Here is a 17312-nt window from a genome sequence, read left to right as displayed (position 1 = left end):
TCACTGCTCTCTGAAGCTGCTTTGCCTCTTCTGTCAGGGTTCTGGGATCAGGGTCGTTCTTCTGGAAGTGTGGAAGTTGCTGTCGTTGTCACAGAAGACATGGTCCAGCTTCATGGCTGCGGGTGTTTCCCCTTCAATGTCTGCCTCCTCGTCACTGCTCCTCTGAGTTCTTCCAAATCAGAATTCAGGTTGTAGGAACTTGGCCACACAGTTACAGAGTTCAATAAATAGGCCCCTTCAGAGCCCATGTGGAGTAGTACCATGGAACCTGGACTCAACCACCTGGGTTTTCATTCTGCCTCTGTCATTTACTTGTTCCTTAGGTTACTTAATTACTCTGTTTTCTCATGTGTAAAATGGAGGCATTAAAAGCTGCAATTACTAGGATAAATGTGAGAAATAAAGCAGCTAATCTTTCTAAAGTGCTTAAAATAAAGCATACGGGAAAATCTCAATAAGTTTTAGGAATACATTTACTTTACTTGCTGTGGAATGTATTAGTGACCATACATATTGAAATACCACCATTGGTGTTGGGATGGAGTGAGGGATGACGTAAGGTATGAAAGGGAGAAATGGCTTCTGATCTTATATGACTTGCAGTTATTTGGGGGAAGTTAGGGATGAAAAAATAACCAACATTGCCAGTAGTTAAGTGACATTTGAAGGAGTGATAGTTTTAACATTTTTTAAGAAACTCAGTACTTTGGGTTTTTAAAATAATTTTTAAACTTATAAAAGTTGAGTAAATTTCATGTATTTCACACATGCAGATTTAGGTGCATTGTGATACTTCCTACTCTACCCTCCCTTATCATTCCTTTCTTACTCTTTCTTTTAATTTGTGCAGTGACTTACTTTCAGTTTATTTTATAATCATAAGCTTAACCCCCCACTAACACAAGTAATAACAAGTCACATGTAACAAGCACTAAGAAGGAGAAACAAACAAAACACTGTTCTTCAAAGGTAGAGACAAGAGCTGTAAACAATAATCAAACCACAAAATGTCCATTTCACTCATATACATTACATTTTTGTACTCTGTTAGTTACCACAGATCATGGGAAGCATTTTTTCTCATTGGGACTGGTTTATTTCACTAGGTATAATGGATTCCAGTTGCATCCATTTTGTTGCAACCAACAAAATTTCATTGTTTTTTATGGCTAAGTAGCATTCCATAGTTTATATGTACCACATTTTCTTTATCTAAACATTGGTTGATGGGCATCTGGCTTGATTCTGTATCTTAGCTACTGCAAATTGAGCTGCATTAAACATAGGGGTACAGATAAACTCTCTCATATGCTGCTTTCATTTTTTGGGTAAATTCCCAGAAGTGTGATGGCTGGGTCATATGGTAGATTTGTTTTCAGATTTCTGAGGTATCTTCATACTGTCTTCCACAATGGCGGTACCAGTTTACATTCCCAGCTTTTCCCTGACGTCCTCACTCACATTTATGGTTTATTGATTTTAATATAGTAGCTGTTCTAATTGTGATGAGGGAAAACTTCATTGTGGTTTTTGTTCTCATTTTCTTGATGGCTATTATCCTGGGTATTTTTCAGGTGTCTGTTGGCCATTTGAATTTCATCCTTTGAAAAATGCCTGATTGAGTCCTTTACCCATTTCTTAACTGGATTGTTTGTTTTCTTTTGATGAGTTTCTTGAGCTCTTTATGGATTCCGGATATTAATCTCTTATCAGTTGCATAGTTTGCAATATTTTCTCCTGTTCTATCGGTTGCTTCTTCACTTTGCTGTGTTTCCTATGCAGTACAGAAGATTCTTAGCCTGATGTAGTGCTATTTGTTTATTTTTGCTTTCATTGCCTGTGCTTCTGGGTCTTTTCGAAGAAGTCTTTGCCTATGCCAAAATTTCTGCAATGTTCCCTAGTAATTTGCTAGTATCAGATCATATATTTACATCCCTGATCCATTTGAGTTGATTTTTGTATAACGTATAAGGTAGAGGTCTTGTTTCACACTTCTTCATGTGGAGATTCAATCATCTTGCAACACTTTGTTGAAGAGACTGGCCTGGGGGCTGGCACTGTGGCATAGCAGGTAAAGCCAATGCCTGTGTAGCAGGTAAAGCTAACACCTGCAGTGCCAGCATCCCATATGGGCACCAGTTCATATCCCAGCTGTTCCACTTCTGATCCAGCTCTCTGCTATGGCCTGGGAGAGCAGTGGAGGATGGCCCAAGCCTTTGGGCCCCTGCACCCTTGTGGGAGTCCCAGAGGAAACTCCTGGCTCCTACCTTCAGATTGGAGCAGCTCTGGCCATTGCAGCCAATTGGGGAGTAAACCAGCAGATGGAAGACCTCTCTCTCTCTCTCTCCCTCCTCTTCTCTTGTATGTAATGCTGAATTTCAAATAAATAAATCTTTTTTAAAAAAGAAAGAGAGAGACTGGCCTTTCTTCAAGGATCAATTTTAGTTCCTTTGTCAAAGATTAGTTGGCTATGAGGTGTGGATTGATTTCTGGGGTTTCTATTCTGTTCCCTTGGTTATATGTCTATTTTTGTGCCTGTACCAGGCTTGTTTTGAACATAAGTGCCTTGCAGGATAACTTGAAGTTTGTTATTGTGATACCTCTGACTTTTTTTTTCTTGTTTACAATTGCTCTAGCTATCTGGGGTCTCTTGTACTTCCATACAAATTTTAGCATTGTTTCCTGTAAATCTGAGAAGAATGTCATTGGTACTTTGATTTGGACCACTTTGAGTTTTTTTGTTTTTGCTTATCTCTTTTTAGGATAACTTTGAATATGTAAATTGCTATGGATAGTATGGGCATTTTGATTATGTTAATTCTTCCAATCTACAAGCGTGGAAGGTTCTTCCATTTTTTTTTTTTGTGTCTTCTTTGATTTCTTACTTCAATATATTGTAATTTTCATTGTAGAGAACTTTGACATCCTTGGTTAAATTTATTTCAAGGTATTGAAATATTTTATAGCTATTGTGAATGATACTGATCTTACATGTTCTTTCTCTGCCATGGCATTTTTCTGTGTATACAAAGGGTATTGATATTTGTGTATTGATTTCATATCCTGCAACTTTACCAAACTCTCTTAAGAGTTTCAGCAGTCTCTTTTTTTAAGATTTATTTATTTACTTTAAAGTCAGAGTACACAGACAGAGAAGGAGAGGCAGAGAGAGAGAGGAGAGGAATAGTGAGAGAGAGAGAGAAAGGTCTTCCATCTGATAGTTCACTCCCCAGATGGCTGCAACAGCTGGAGCTGCACTAATTTGAAGCCAGGAGCCAGGAGTTTCTTCCGGGTCTCCCACATGGGTGTAGGGGCCCAAGGGCTTAGGTCATCTTCTGCTGCTTTCCCAGGCCATAGCAGAGACCTGAATTAGAAGTGGAGCAGCTGGGACTAGAACTGGCACCCATATGGGATGGCAGCACGGCAGGCGGCGGCTTTACCTGCTATGCCACAGCACCAGCCCTGAGTTTCAGCAGTCTTAGTGGAGTTTATTTTCAGCTACTTGAAAAGGAGATAGAGAAAGAGAAGAGAGAAGGGGAAACAGATCTTTTATTCTCTGGTTCACTTCCTAAATGTCTGCTACAGCCAGGGCTGGTCCTAGCCCAGGCTAGGAGCCAGGACGATGATCTTGTCTCCCAAATGAGTGAAAGATGCACAAGTATTTGGCATCATCTGCTGTCTCCCAGGATTCATTAACAAGGAGCAGAATCAGAAATAGAGTAGCCAGGGGGCCGGCGCTGTGGCATAGCAGGTAAAGCCACTGCCTGCACTGCTGGAATCCCATATGGGTGCCAGTTGAGACCTGGCTGCTTTACTTCTGATCCAGTTCTCTGCTGTAGCCTGGGAAAGCAGTGGAAGATGGCCCAAGTGCTTGGGCTCCCACACCTGTGTGGGAAGACCTGGAGGAAGCTTCTGGCTCCTGGCTTCAGACTGGCCAGGCTCATCCATTGCAGCCATCTGGGGAGTGAACCATTGGATGGAAGAACACACTCTCTCTCTCTCTCTCTCTCCCCCTCCCTCCCTCCCTCCTTCTGTCTCTCTGTAGCTCTGCATTTCAAATAATAAATAAATCTTTAAAAAAAGAAAGAAAAAGAGTAGCCAGGACTTCAGTCAGCACTCCAGTATTGGATACAGGTGTCTCTAGTAGTGTCCAGCTTGCTGTGCCACAAGGCCTGTGCCAGAATTCTTTTAACTCTATTTTCTTACAATTTTTTGAAGTATCCTCAGATATATGTGTGTGTAATGTATGTATATATGTGATAGCAAAAGCAGATATATATATATATAAACATGTATATTAAGACACTAAGACAAAGAACAAGTCATTTCAATATACATCTTTCAAATTAAGAGTCAGAGAACAATTTTATCCTCTAATCTAGACAGGTTGGGGTAAATAATAGTAAACCAAATCCTTCTATTCATCGGAAAACATATGCCTCTCTGAAGACTTACATATTTTTAAAAAATTATGAGGAATTAACATTTAATTTTACAATCTAAATCCTTTGATGGTATTCACAGGGACTGAAAAGACAGCCCTTGAATGAATGCTATAATTGCATAGGGACCTTTTGAGAGATGCAGTTAATTTAGAAAATGGCAAAGACATGAGCCCCTGAGGTGGGGTGAGAGTATACGTTGAAGAAGGTTTCTCTGATGAACTGATAGGAGTATAGTTTCTTGCCTTCATCCCTCTCCATCTTTATATCTGTGAAACCAACATCAAATTTACTGCTCCCACCACACCCACATAAAATGGCAGCAAATGCTTGGGAAACTCTTATAGAAATTCTATTTCAAAAAGAGGGGAATGGAGAGCATAAAGAAGTGACTAGAAATTCAGACCTCAGCAAATGCTGGGTCTTTATTTTTTAAGATTTATTTGAAAGGCAGAGTTACAAAGGGAAGAACGGGGGTGGGGGAGAGAGAGAGAGAGAGAGAAGGAGAAAGAGAGAGATGTCTTCCATCTGCTAGTTCACTCCCAGAATTGCCGAAATGCCCAAGGCCCAGACCGGCCAGAGCCAGGAGCCAGGAGTTTCTTTCCAGTCTCGCACGTGGGTGCAGGGATCCAAGCACTTGGGCCATCCTCAGCACCTTTCACAGATGCAATGGCAGGGAGCAGGATCAGAAGTGGAGCAGCTGGGACATGAACCAGCACCCATAAGGGATGCCAGCACCTCAGGCCATGGCCTAACCCACTGAGGCACAGTGCCGGGCCCTGTTGGGCCTTTCTTGATGAAGATTCAGTAGGAGAGAAAAGCAATGTAGAATCCAGGAGTAACAAAATATCAAAATCACTAAAACTAGAGTCCTGATTAGAATAATGTGAGGGTCATCTCTCCAAAGGCTGCCTCAAAGAAAAAGATAAAATTTATGTTTAGCTATTGAAAATAAGACAAAATTAAGTGAAGCTTTATGGATGTACTGGATAGAAGGAAAGATTAATATAAATTTGACTAGGAGCTGGCCCTGTGGTGTAGTGGGTTAAGCTGCCACCTTCAGTGTCGGCATCCCATATTTGCTCTGGTTCTAGTCTGGACTGCTCTGCTTCTGATCCAGCTCTCTGCTGTGGCTTGGGAAAGCAGTAGAAGATGGCCCAAGTGTTTGAGTCCCTGCACCCATGTGGGAAGACCTGGGGGAAGCTTCTGGCTACTGGCTTTGGATTGATGCACCTCCGGCTGTTGCGGCCAGTTGGGGAGTGAACCAGTGGATGAAAGACCTCTCTCTCTCTCTGCCTCTCCTTCTCTCTTTGTGTAACTCTGACTTTCAAATAAATAAATAAATCTTAAAAAATAATAAAATATAAATTAGACTACATCAAAAAATGAAAATATTATACCAATATCAACTCTAGACAGATACATACTTTATTTTTCCATAATGTTTTTGACTCTGTGACACCTCACAATTTAACAGGCACTTGAGACTGAGCAGCTGTGTCACCATGTAACAAGTAACCACCAGTTACAGTCACTCCTCAATTCCATGGTCACATTCCAGGCTGCACAGGTGCATGCCACCCTGCTTCTCCACCTTCACCCAAGTAATGTGTGGTTCTGAGTACAGTAAACCAATAAATGTAAAATAAAGCTTTAAGGAAACAGCGTAATTTAGTGCCAAAATTCTGTGCAGCAAATAGGGTCAGTCAAGGAAGCCCTTGCCTGGCCACGGGGTTCTCAGACAGACTTCCTCTACCAAGCCTGGCAGCCAGTCCCATGGGGAGGTCAGGCGCAGAAGCCACCAATGAATCAAAGAGCTCAGCACACAGCATGGCAGGTGCTACTTTCTCTGTCCAGTTTGGCTCCGTTGTGTCTCCCGGTGGCATGCTCGCAGCTCCACAGGCCTCTGATCTACCTGGCAGGGCAGTTTCACAGGGGCCAAGTGCTCCTCCCCGCCCCTGTGTGGGAGTGAGTGTGAGGTGAAGCAGTGTTGGCCTACTTGCCACCCTCAGAATCAGGGCCCTGTATCTCTGCAGGATGCCTGGGCACAGTGGTCGTCTCACTTCCCACCAAGGCCCACATGGCCACCCTGTCCCTAACCGGCTGTCACAGCAGCACAGTGACCACCATATCTGCATGGCAGAGAGGCAGGAGCTAAGAGTTTGGGGTTCCCTTCTCTGTGAGTATCCTCCGTGCCCATGTCTCTGCCCTATAATTTTGCTTCTTACTCCCTAAATAGTTTAATAGTGACTGGGGCAGGACAGAGGAGCAGGGAGCCTATGGCTTGCAGAGACCCAACCTTGGCATGCACTGACATTCTAAATGGTCTGTTCATGTCCTCCAGGGGGCACTTCTGGGACCTTTACTGATCTTCCATCTGATGGTCCACTCTCCAAATGGCCACGATGGCCAGGACTGGGCCACACTGAAGCCAGGAGCCAAGAACTCTATCCACTCTAATATATTAGGATATTTTAACATGAGAAGATAGGATTGCTTTCTGATCTCCTAGATAAGAATGATAATCAAAATGAAAGTATCTACAATGTCTCATTTTGTTTTAAATATTTGTCAAATTCCATATGTAAATATTTGTGAAATCGGTAGTTTTTGTGTTTTTTTTTTTTTTTGACAGGCAGAGTTAGACAGTGACAGAGAGAAACAGAGAGAAAGATCTTCCTCCCATTGGTTTACCCCCCAAATGGCCACTACAGCTGGCGTGCTGTGCTGATCCAAAGCCAGGAGCCAGGTGCTTCCTCCTGGTCTCCCATGTGACTGCCGGTCCGACCACTTGGGCCATCCTAACTGCACTCCCGGGTCACAGCAGAGAGCTGGACTGGAAGAGGAGCAACCGGGATAGAATCCGGTGCCCCAACTGGGACTAGAACCCGGGGTGCTGGCGCCGTAGGCAGAGGATTAGCCTAGTGAGCTGTGGCACCAGCCAAATTGGTAGTTTTTTAAACAGATGCAATATCGTTTGTATACACAATTCTAAAAGCATAATGATATATCCTTCTTCTCTCCCACTCTTCTTCCTTGTATTTTTTCTTTAGTTTTTGAGATAGCATTTTAAATACACTTTACAGTAAAAAAAAAAAAGTCTTAATACTTCACCAAAGAAAAGTTTAACAAATAAAATGCAAGAAGACCCTAGTTTAGGGGGAATATAGTGAATGGTTATAAATAATATATAAAAATGAAGACATTAAATGAGAAACTAAAATGTGTCCTAATTCCTTTACAAAAAGTCTCATGGGAAATCTGTCATTATTTACCAAATGTCAGTACAAAAACATCTATTTATATGATCTCTTTAAAAAAGGATTGTGTGTAATAAAGTAGAACTTTTCTCAAGTTTTCTTGACAGTCTCACATAAAAACAGCTTCAACCTCCTTGTAAATTTTAGAAATCGTTAGGCAGTCTACACTGTTTCTAGTTAATAATTGCACATACTAAAACTACTGGGGTATTTCCTAGAAAGCTACGCAGAAAGGCCAGGTCCTGGAACTGAGACCCTGTTTCCCGCATGGGAAGAAAGGAGAACTGAGGACCCCATAGATGACAGTTCCTCACGTGCATGAACCCCATACACACAGCACTGCTGCTGCCTAGTGACCACTCTGTTCCCACTGCACAATCTGGGAAATGTGGGGCTGCTGCCACTCAGCTCCCCACAGATGGCTCTGGGGCCCAGACTTCTCTGCTAACAGGGAAGGGGCAGGGTGCCTGGGTCCTGGGTGCCAGTCCAGGCCCCACCCGCTAGACCACAAGGAACCCAGGGAAGTGCTGTGCTGACAGTAAGATGGGGCCCAAGGTTCCAGAGATGCCCTCTGGGAGCCAGCGTCCTGCCAGCAGGTACCACCAGCTTCCCCTTCCCCCACTCTGGACAGTTGGCCCCACACACTCACCATTCCCAGGAGTCCAAGATGGGCTGTGTTGTGGGGGACAAGGTCAGAGAACAGCAGATGCCGCACTACCTCCGGAGTCTCCCAGCGGCAGAGGTCCCTCCTTGGACCTCTCTCCTCCAGGAATTTGGAACTCTGTGGTGTCACAGTCCAGTGTGATTATGTGGCAGTGACGTCACCGCGCCTGATTGGACAGCTCACATAGCCGTCAGCACACAGGACCCAGAAGACACAACAAATCAGCATTTTTACAGCAGGGACGGGAACTCCAGGCCACCCCAGATGGTAGAGAGGCAAGACCTGAGTTCAGGGGCCAAGGGCCTCCTCCAGGGCTGCACCCTTTCACCAACAGGGTCCTGCCACCAGCTGGGACCCTCCTGCCTCCCCACGGGTCTTCCTGGGAGAATCCCACCTGGAGGCTGCAGTAACCTGCTTAGGTGAGTTAGAGATTATTGGCTTTGGTCTTTTTCATTTTCTTCATATTGCTGACTCATTTCTCTGTGGGGTTTTTAATATTAATAATGTTTACAGATATTACAAATTCAATCCTTTTTTTCATCTCTCCTAGATATTTGTTTTCTAGTCTGCCTCTTGCCCTTTAATATTATTTTCTGTTTGTTTCTTGCTGGTACTTAGTAATTAGTGGATTTTATGCATTAATCTTTTCAGTAATATTGTTAAATTTATGTATCAGTTGTATTTATTATTAGATTTTATGAATTATTTAGGTGCTTAAGTGTCATCCTATATAATTCTTTGTGTATAATTCTTACAACAGAAAGTTGAAAAGAAACAGTGGTGGCATCTGGGTGTAGGCTTACGTCCAGGGAAAAGCTTTCAATGGTTCTGTATTAGTTGTGTTGGTTTTTGTAGGTTTCTTTTAATCTTGATCAGATTGAAGAAGTTACTTTCTGCTTGTTTTCACTGATGTAAGGTTTTTTTATTAGAAGCTGAGTTTTATTAAATATTTTCAACATGTAATCTAAACACTCAGTGATCGTCTTTATGCATTTTTCACCTATTTGGATGGATGTTTTGGGAATCTTGACAACTCTTGTATTTTTTATTATCTCTTCCTTTTAATTGACCTATTATGTTTTCCTATATCATTTCATTTATTATAATAATACTTTGCCACCCGGTGAGTCATGGGCTGGCTGTTGTGGTTCACTGGGACCAGGAGGCCGGGGTGGGGTCCCAGCCTGGCTCCCCGCCACCCCATGTGGCCAGGGCAGGGCAGGCTCCCAGGTGTGCAGGGCCTCACCAGGCAGTGGCCGAGACGGGGACGCGCCTTGTAACGGCCTAGTCTGCCACCTGCAGGCATGGGCTCCAAGGCCAAGAAGTGTGTGGTGCTGCCCACGGTGGAGCAGATCCTGGAGGACGTGCGCAGGGCACCGGCCCAAGACCCTGTCTTCACTGTGCTGGCCCTGGAAGGTAGGGGGCTCGGGCCAGGGCAGGGCAGGGGTTGGACCCAAGGCCTCAGGAGCGGTGGCTGGGCAGGACCTTGGGTCCCATGCGTGGCCCTGGGGCTGAGGAAGGCATTGGCTCCACTAACGGAGGGGGAGCGTGCCGTGGGACAGGGGCCGTGGTGGAGGTTGCAGGGGTCTCTGACCCAGCCTGGGGTGGAGCTGAGAAGTGGGGTTGCGAGGACAGGGTTCTGCATGCAGGGTTGGCGTGGACTCTGTGGTCTCTGCGAGGTGCTCAGCTGTACTGAGCCCTGGGCCCAGACAGAGCCAGAGCGCCGCCCCCGCCCTCCCTGGACGTGCCCCGTGGACCGAGGCCTGAGGATTCTATGGGAACCTACTGTTCTTTCTCTTTCTTTCTTTTTTGAGAAAGACATTAGAGGCAAAGGGAGATCCGTCCGCTGGTTCGCTCCCCAAATGGCTGCAGCGGCCGGAGCTGGGCTGACCAGGAGCCAGGAGCTCCATCCGGGTCTCCCACACGGGTGCAGGGGCCCAAGCACTTGGGGCATCCTCCACTGCTCTCCCAGCGCACAGCAAAGAGCTGGATCAGAAGTGGAGCAGCCGGGACTTGAACTGGTGCCCCTATGGGATGCCAGAGTCCCAGGCAGCAGCTTTACTGCTACACCACAGCGCTGGCCCCGGGAGCCTACTTTTTAGAATTAAGTTATACTGGGTCCCTGTGCCCATGTGGGACCCGGAGGGAGCACCTGGCTCCGGCCTGGCCCAGCCCCAGCTGTTGTGGCCGTTTGGGGAGTTAACCACAGATAGAGGATCTCTTTCTCCCTCTCTCCCTCTTTCTCTCTCTCCCTCTCTCTCTCTCCCCCCCTCCTTCCCTGTTCCCTCCATCTCTCTCTCTCTCTCTCTCTCTCCCCTCCCGTCAGATGAATTAAACAACCCCAGCTGTACTACCACATTCTGTGCCGTGCTCTGTGTGACCCGGGGTTGCTCGGCATCGCCATGGGCTGCTGCCATCTGCCGGAGGTTCTGTGGGACAGGGCACCTGGCGGAACCCGGGCTGAGCTGTGTTTCAGTGGCTGGCTGCCTTTTGTCTGTCGTGAGTCTCCTGTAGGGAGCAGGCGTCTGGCCGAGGTTCGAGGCCAGGTTCCCGGCCATGGCCAGGGAAGAGCTGGAGGCTGTAGCGCCACAGGAGCAGACCCGCTCCCTCCTTTCAGCAAAACGTGTTTGCTGACCAGGTGAGGCCAGGCTGCCTGTCTTCCTGCTGCTGCTCCAGCCCTGGACCACATGGGAGGTCATGGACCACATGTGGGGGGGGTCGTGGACCATGTGTGTGTTTGTGTGGTGTTGTGGGCCACATGTGTGTGTGGATCATGGACCACGTGTGTGGGGTTGTGGACTGTGTGGGGGGGGGTCATGGACCACATGTGTGAGGTCCTGGACCAGGTGTGTGTGTGGGGGGGTCGTGGACCGCATGGGGGGATTGTGGACCATGTTTGTGTTGGGGGGTCGTGGACCACGTGTGTTGGCACACTGCTGTCCCATCGCTGCCTCTGAGGGTCACGGCCACGCTCCTCTACAACCCCCCATGCAGTCTCGCTCGGGGTGCATCTTCCTAGGAAGTGCCACAGCCCATTTGGCAAAAAAAAACAAATTACATTCTGCTGCCTCGGGCTGACCTGGGCCCCTTCTTCCCTGGCCAGGGCACCAGCTGGGCTGTGTGGGTGCCCAGGACTGCTCCCCCCACAACAGGCCCTGTCCATCTCTCGGGGCCACCCTTGGCCCTGGCCTTCCTCAGGGACAGGGCCCTGAGAGGGGCCGGGTCTGTGGCATGGAGGGTGAAGCCGCCGCCTGTGATCTGGGCCGCTCGGCATCTGATCCGGTTCCCTGCTGGCAGCAGCTGGCGGCCCCGGTGTGGGCCCTGCTGTTTCCATCATTGCTGAGGAGAGCATTTCTAGAACAATGTGAGAGATGGGCACTGCAGGAATGTGGGAACCCAGAGCTCCGTGTGGGTGGCAGGGACCCCGCTATTGAGATTGGTGTGCTTCGGCTGGCGTGTGAGGCACCAGGTCATGTATGGGCCCCCAAGAGTGACTGTGGGGCGCCCAGGCCGCCAGGGTGGGCTTGTGCTGTGCAGGGGTCTACAGGCACCCGCGTCCCCAGGCTGGCCTCCCTCCTGCTGGGTGGCTCTGGTCGGGGGTTTCCTTGTGACTGACTCTTCCTCATGCTGTCCCAGACCCCCCAGGAGACCCCAGGAAGAGTGAGGACCCCGAGGCTCAGCAGGAGCGGCTGTACCAGCAGTGCCGGGCCTACATGACCCCCAAAACGCAGCTGCAGCGGGCAGGCGAGGGGCTGAGGCAGCAGTGCCAGGGCCTGCGGTGAGCCGGTGCTGAGCTGGAGCTGGACATTTGCCACATGATGTGCACGGTGCTGCCTGGCGCCTCCTCCAGCTGACCTGGGCCCTTCCCCACCCTGGGCCCAGGCTGGACCCTGTGTGGGCACCCGGGACCACCTTCCCCCAGCGGACCCTGTGTGGGCGCCCGGGACCACCTCCCCCCAGTGGACCTGTGTGAGTGCCCGGGACCACCTTCCCCCGGCGGACTCTGCCCATCTCACGGGGTCACTCTGTGCTCCCTTGCCTGGTGCTGGCCCGGCGCACCACTCCCTGGCCGAGAGGGGGAGCCGGCTTTCCTGGTGGGGCCCCACGGGCCTCATGCTGCACTCTTGGGCAGGAGCCACCCCTTCATTGCTGCGGGAGAGGCTGATGCAGCAGACAGCAGAGCGGACACGGGCCAGGCCCTGGACGCCCTCCCTGGGACAGAGGCCACACCGGCTCCCGGTCCTCTGTGTCCTGAGGGGGCAGGGCCGAGCCCCAGGGCCACAGGAGTTTCTCTTCTGCTGCCTGAGCCTCAGAGACCCCAGCCACAGCCGCTCAGCCGGGGCAGAGACACCCCCCCCCAGACCACCGGGCACTGTCGGGCCTGACAGAGCCTGGGCTACAGCCAAGGATGGAGCCGGACAGAGACGCCCCAGTGAGACAGTCTTCCCGGCCAGCAGGGACCCCTGGCCTCCCTGCTTGTGGCCGGCGTGGGAGGCCTGCCCCGCCCTGCTCATGCAGCAGAGGCGACTGGACAGCTACCTTTATTAAAGTTGTGCGACACGGGTTGGGGGGGCGTGGTCCTTCCGCGAGCCCGCGGCTTTACATGGGGTGCTGGCAGGCGGTGCGCTAAGTACACGAGGGACAGATGGTGCAGGGCATGAGGAACAGGTGGGTGGGCGGAGGGAAGGCTGCCAAGTGGTCGCCCATCCTGAGTGGCCCTGGGAATGGCCGGGGGGTAACTGGTGTCCAGGGTCAGGGGCTGGGCAAGACCCGGTCCCCAGGACAGGGCCTGCAGCCCCACCTCAGCTCCATTGCCCAAAGGTCACTCTGTGATCTCCCCACACTGGGCGGGGTGAGCTGTGCCTGCATCTCCCCCTCACTGCTCCAGGAGCAGCCCTGAGCCCCAGGCCTGAGGACACCCAGCAGTCCCTGTGTGCAGAGGCCTCAGGCACTGCCTCACCCCCGCTGCTGGTCATCTTCTGGCTGGCTGCCCCACGCTTCCCAGGACCCCTGCTTGGCAGTGTGGCCTAGAAGGACGTGCGTGGCACCTGGGGTGCGCCCTGGAGCTTGGGGGCCACCCCTACTCCTCCTGGGCTGTGTCCTGCGGGGCACAGGTGGGGCCTGAAGGGGGCGCCCGCTCCGGTTGCTGCCTGCGGCTGTCTGGCCAAGGCCCAAGGATGTGGAGGACAGGATACAGCAGGTGGAGCCCCCTCCTGGGGGATGGGGTGCTGGGGTAGCCCTGCTGGGCGGCCACCCGCAGGTTCCCTTCCCCCAGCCAGATGCTGCAGGAAAGAGGTCGCTGGCTCCCTTTGCAGCGCACTCCTCCGTGGAGGTGGGCAGGGCTGCGGGGCCCCCTCTCCTGCTGCGTTCAGGCTCCTGGGCTGTGATGGCCCTGGGGTCCCGTGGTCCTTGTGTTGTCCACGTGGTCCATGCAGAGGAAGCTGGGAGGGAGGCACAGAGCCAGCCCCCCCCACACGCCTGCCTTGCCCACCCTGCCTTGGCCGGGCAGTGGCGTCCCAGGGCAGCAGGGTTAGCCCGACTTCAGCATCCCCCGAGGAATCCTGTCCCTCGTCACCATGGGGCTGGGCACGTAGTTGAAGGGCGGGATGCGCGCTGCGAGGCTAGGGGAGCCGTGCCGGCTGGCAGGGAAGCCCCCCACGGTGATACCCAAGCCCTCGTGGGCGAAAGGCGAAAGGCGCGGAGGCAGGGCCCTTGGCCGGGATCGGCCAATGCATGTCGCTGCCCAGGAGGGTTGGCCTGGGCGCTGGTTGGCGCGGGGGGCTACTCCCTGCTCTCCAGGCTCAGGGACGCGCTGGCATTGGTCTTGGGCTGGGCCACCTCTTCTGTCTGCACCAAGACGTCGCTGGTCTTCTGCAGCGGGGGGCCGGCGGGGCCCTCCTTGGGCGAGGCGCCCCGGAGTGGCAGGGCCAAGGCGGGCAGGGTGCTGTGCAGGATGTGCGCGACGTCCTCGTCCCGGATGCGCCGCCATGTCGTACCTGGCGCGACCACCCTGGGCAGTGGCCGCGCCTCGCCGTCGCTCCGGTGGCTCCGGTGGTGTGCGCTGGGGGTGGGGGGGCTCCCGGGGCCGCGCCATCGGGCCTGCGGGCCACGCTGACATGGGGCAGGGAGGAGCAGCGCTATACCTCCACCGGCCGCACGGGGGCGCTCACGGGCAGGCGCGAAGGGCTCTCGCAGCTGGTGCGCTGGGGCGCGCGCGGGCCAGGGCGGGGACATGACCCTGGCCGGGTCAGCTGTTACCTGCGGGCCGCCCTCAGCTCGTCGCAGCGCGAAGAGCAGAGGAAGACGGCGGGGAGCGCGGGCCGGCCGCGGCGGGGCGACGCGCCCTGGGAGGTGGAGGCGGAGTCGGACAGCAGCTCCGTGCGCCGGATACGCAGGAAGCCGGGCGACTCCTTGAAGAAGGTCAGTTGGCGCCGGAAGCCCGAGCGGTCCGAGGACTCGCTGCCGCTGGAGCGGGCGGAGGCCACGCGCACCAGGCCCAGTCGGCCCCCACGCGCCCCTGCCACCCCCTCGCGGCCTCTGGGGCTCGGCTCTGGGGCGGGTCTGTCCGGCGGCGGCGGCCCGCGCCTGGCCGGCCTCTGCATGAACGGGATCCGCACGGGCGACTTCTGTGTCTTGTGGTGCTTGTCCAGCAGGGCCCGCGCCAGCGTCTTGGGCACGCGGGGGGCTGCTGGGCCAGGCAGAGACCCTGAAGCTGGGGTGGAGGGGGGCGACTTCCTGGGCAGAGGCTGAGAGGCGGGCGAGGTCTGGGAGGAGCTTGAAGAAGGGGTCTTGGCCAGAGGAGCAGGGTGGGTGGCGCTCCTGGGGGGGGGCGGGCGTGGCTCAGCGCCGCCAGCTCCGAGATCTTGCCCGGCCGGTGCAGGCTTCGAGAGCGCTGCTGCCGGGGCGCTGGCGCCTTGCCTGCGGCTGCTGTCTGTGCCAGGCTGGGGGGCTCCGCCGCCTTCCTCAGTGTGGCCCGGGGCCAGGGACAGCTTTGGGCTGGGGCCGGGTGGCCGAGCTGGGCACGTAGATCACTGTCCGCCCCTGGAGAACGGCCGGCACCCCCGCCGCTACCTACTGAGCAGCGCGCGGCTTCTCCGGGCCGCCAGGGACGCGGGGGCTCGCGCCGCTCTTGGCTGAGGCCAGGCTCCGTTTCTCCGGCCGCTGGGCACTGCCCTCCCCGCCCCGGCCCCGGCCCCGTGCTGGCGCCTGCTCCTGCGCTTGGATAGCTGCGGGGAGGGGCCCGTGGACAGAGCAGACCCCAGGGACAGGGACAGGAGCGAGTGGGCCTCGGAGGAGGCCTCGCGGGGGCCGCCGCGGCCGCCTGGTGCAGCCACGTGACGATGGAGTTGGCGCCCTCCTGGATGGCGCGCCACTCGACGCTGTCCAGGTCGGAGGCCGGTCTGAGCCGGCCGCCTCCTCGCCGCAGTCCCGGGGCGCCTCTGCCAGCCGCTCGTCCTGCCCGACAGCCCGGGCTTTGCGGCGCCTGAGGCCGGGGGCCGGCGCCTGGGCATGGCTGAGCCGATGCAGCGGTGCAGGAGCTCCTCCTCGGAGCGCGGGCTGGGGGAGCTGTCGCGCCCGGCTCCCTGGCGCGGGGCCTGGGGGACCGTGGGCTCCGGGCCTCCCAGGTGGCTGGCCGGCCGCTCACAGGGCTCGGGCTCGCTGAGCGGGTCGGACTCGGAGGTGTCCCTCTGAGCAAAGTGGGGTCTCATCGGCGATCAGCCGGGGCTGGGCCCGGGGTGGGGGCGGCTGGGCCGGAGCGACCGCCTTGGCTGGGGCCCGGGCCTCCTTCCCGCCCCGCTCAGGGCCCGCGGGATGGCGGACGGTCGTCGCGGGGCTGCCCGGCTGAGGAGGGCGCCTAGTCAGAGTCGTAGAAGCAGTACATGGCCTCCTCGGTGGGCGTCATGAGGCACAGGGACTGCCTCCCCCCTTCCCCCTGACCCCGGTCTGAGTGGGCACTTGGGGGCCGGCCCGGCTCTGGGCTCCGGCCAGCGCCCCGGGCCTTGACCTGGGTGGCGGGGGGCCGCGAGGTAGCTGTTGTGAATGAGACTGATCTTACAAACTCTTTCTCAGCTATGACATTGTGTATATAAAAGCTTTTGAAATGTGTGTGTTGATTTCATATTCTGTAACTTTGCAAATTTCTCTTACGAATTCCAATAATCTAGTGGATTCTTTTGGTTCCCCTATGTATCGGATCATATAATCTACAAACAAGGATCATTTGATGTCCTCCTTTCCCAATTTTACACCTTTTCTTTCTTTTTGTCGAATGGCTCTGGCTGAAACTTCCAGAATTGTATTGAATAGCAGTGATGAAGAGGGCATCCTTGTCTGGTTCTGAATCTCAGTGAAAATGCTTCCAGCTTTTTACCCAAAGGTATCATGGTGACTGTTGGCTTGTCATATATTATCTTGATTGTGTTGAGAAATGCTCCCGCTATACACAGTTTGCTTAAAATTTTATCATGAAAGGATTTTGTGTTTCATCAAATGCTTTCTCTGCATCTATTGAGATAATCATACATATGGCCTTCATTCTTCAATTCGCTAATATGATGTATCACATTTATTGATTTGTGCATATTAAACAATCCCTGCATATGATGGATAGATCACACTTGGTCTGGGTGAGTGATCTTTGAGATGTGGTGATGGATTCTATTGGATAGTAATTTGTTGAGGATTTCTGCATCTATGCTCATCAGAGATATTGGTCTACAGTTCATTTTCTTTGTGTCTTTTTCTGATTTTATAATTAAGATCATGCTGAGTTTGGGAGGAATCCAGTTCTTTCAGCTGTTTTAAATAATTAACATGAATTGGGATTAGTTTATTTATATGAGAGGCCAAGTTACAGAGAGAGGGAGAAACAGAGAAACAGAGACAGTATTCCATCCACTGGTTCATGCCCCAAATCCAATCCAGCTGATGCTAATGCACCCAGGA

The 17312-nt window shown here is 52.8% G+C and overlaps 2 pseudogenes; one reads left to right on the top strand and one right to left on the bottom strand.

Annotated features, from left to right (window-relative positions):
* LOC138847838 (protein LYRIC pseudogene) overlaps positions 1-17312 on the top strand; it is a 408551-nt pseudogene that overhangs the window by 340494 nt on the left and 50745 nt on the right.
* On the bottom strand, positions 12900-16750 carry LOC127489296 (adenomatous polyposis coli protein 2-like; annotated as a pseudogene).

The sequence above is a fragment of the Oryctolagus cuniculus genome (assembly GCF_964237555.1).
Source record: "Oryctolagus cuniculus chromosome 17 unlocalized genomic scaffold, mOryCun1.1 SUPER_17_unloc_1, whole genome shotgun sequence".
NCBI classification, from domain to species: Eukaryota; Metazoa; Chordata; class Mammalia; order Lagomorpha; family Leporidae; genus Oryctolagus; species Oryctolagus cuniculus.
The sequence above is the reverse complement of the archived record's forward strand: the minus strand, read 5'-3'. Positions and strand labels throughout refer to the sequence as shown.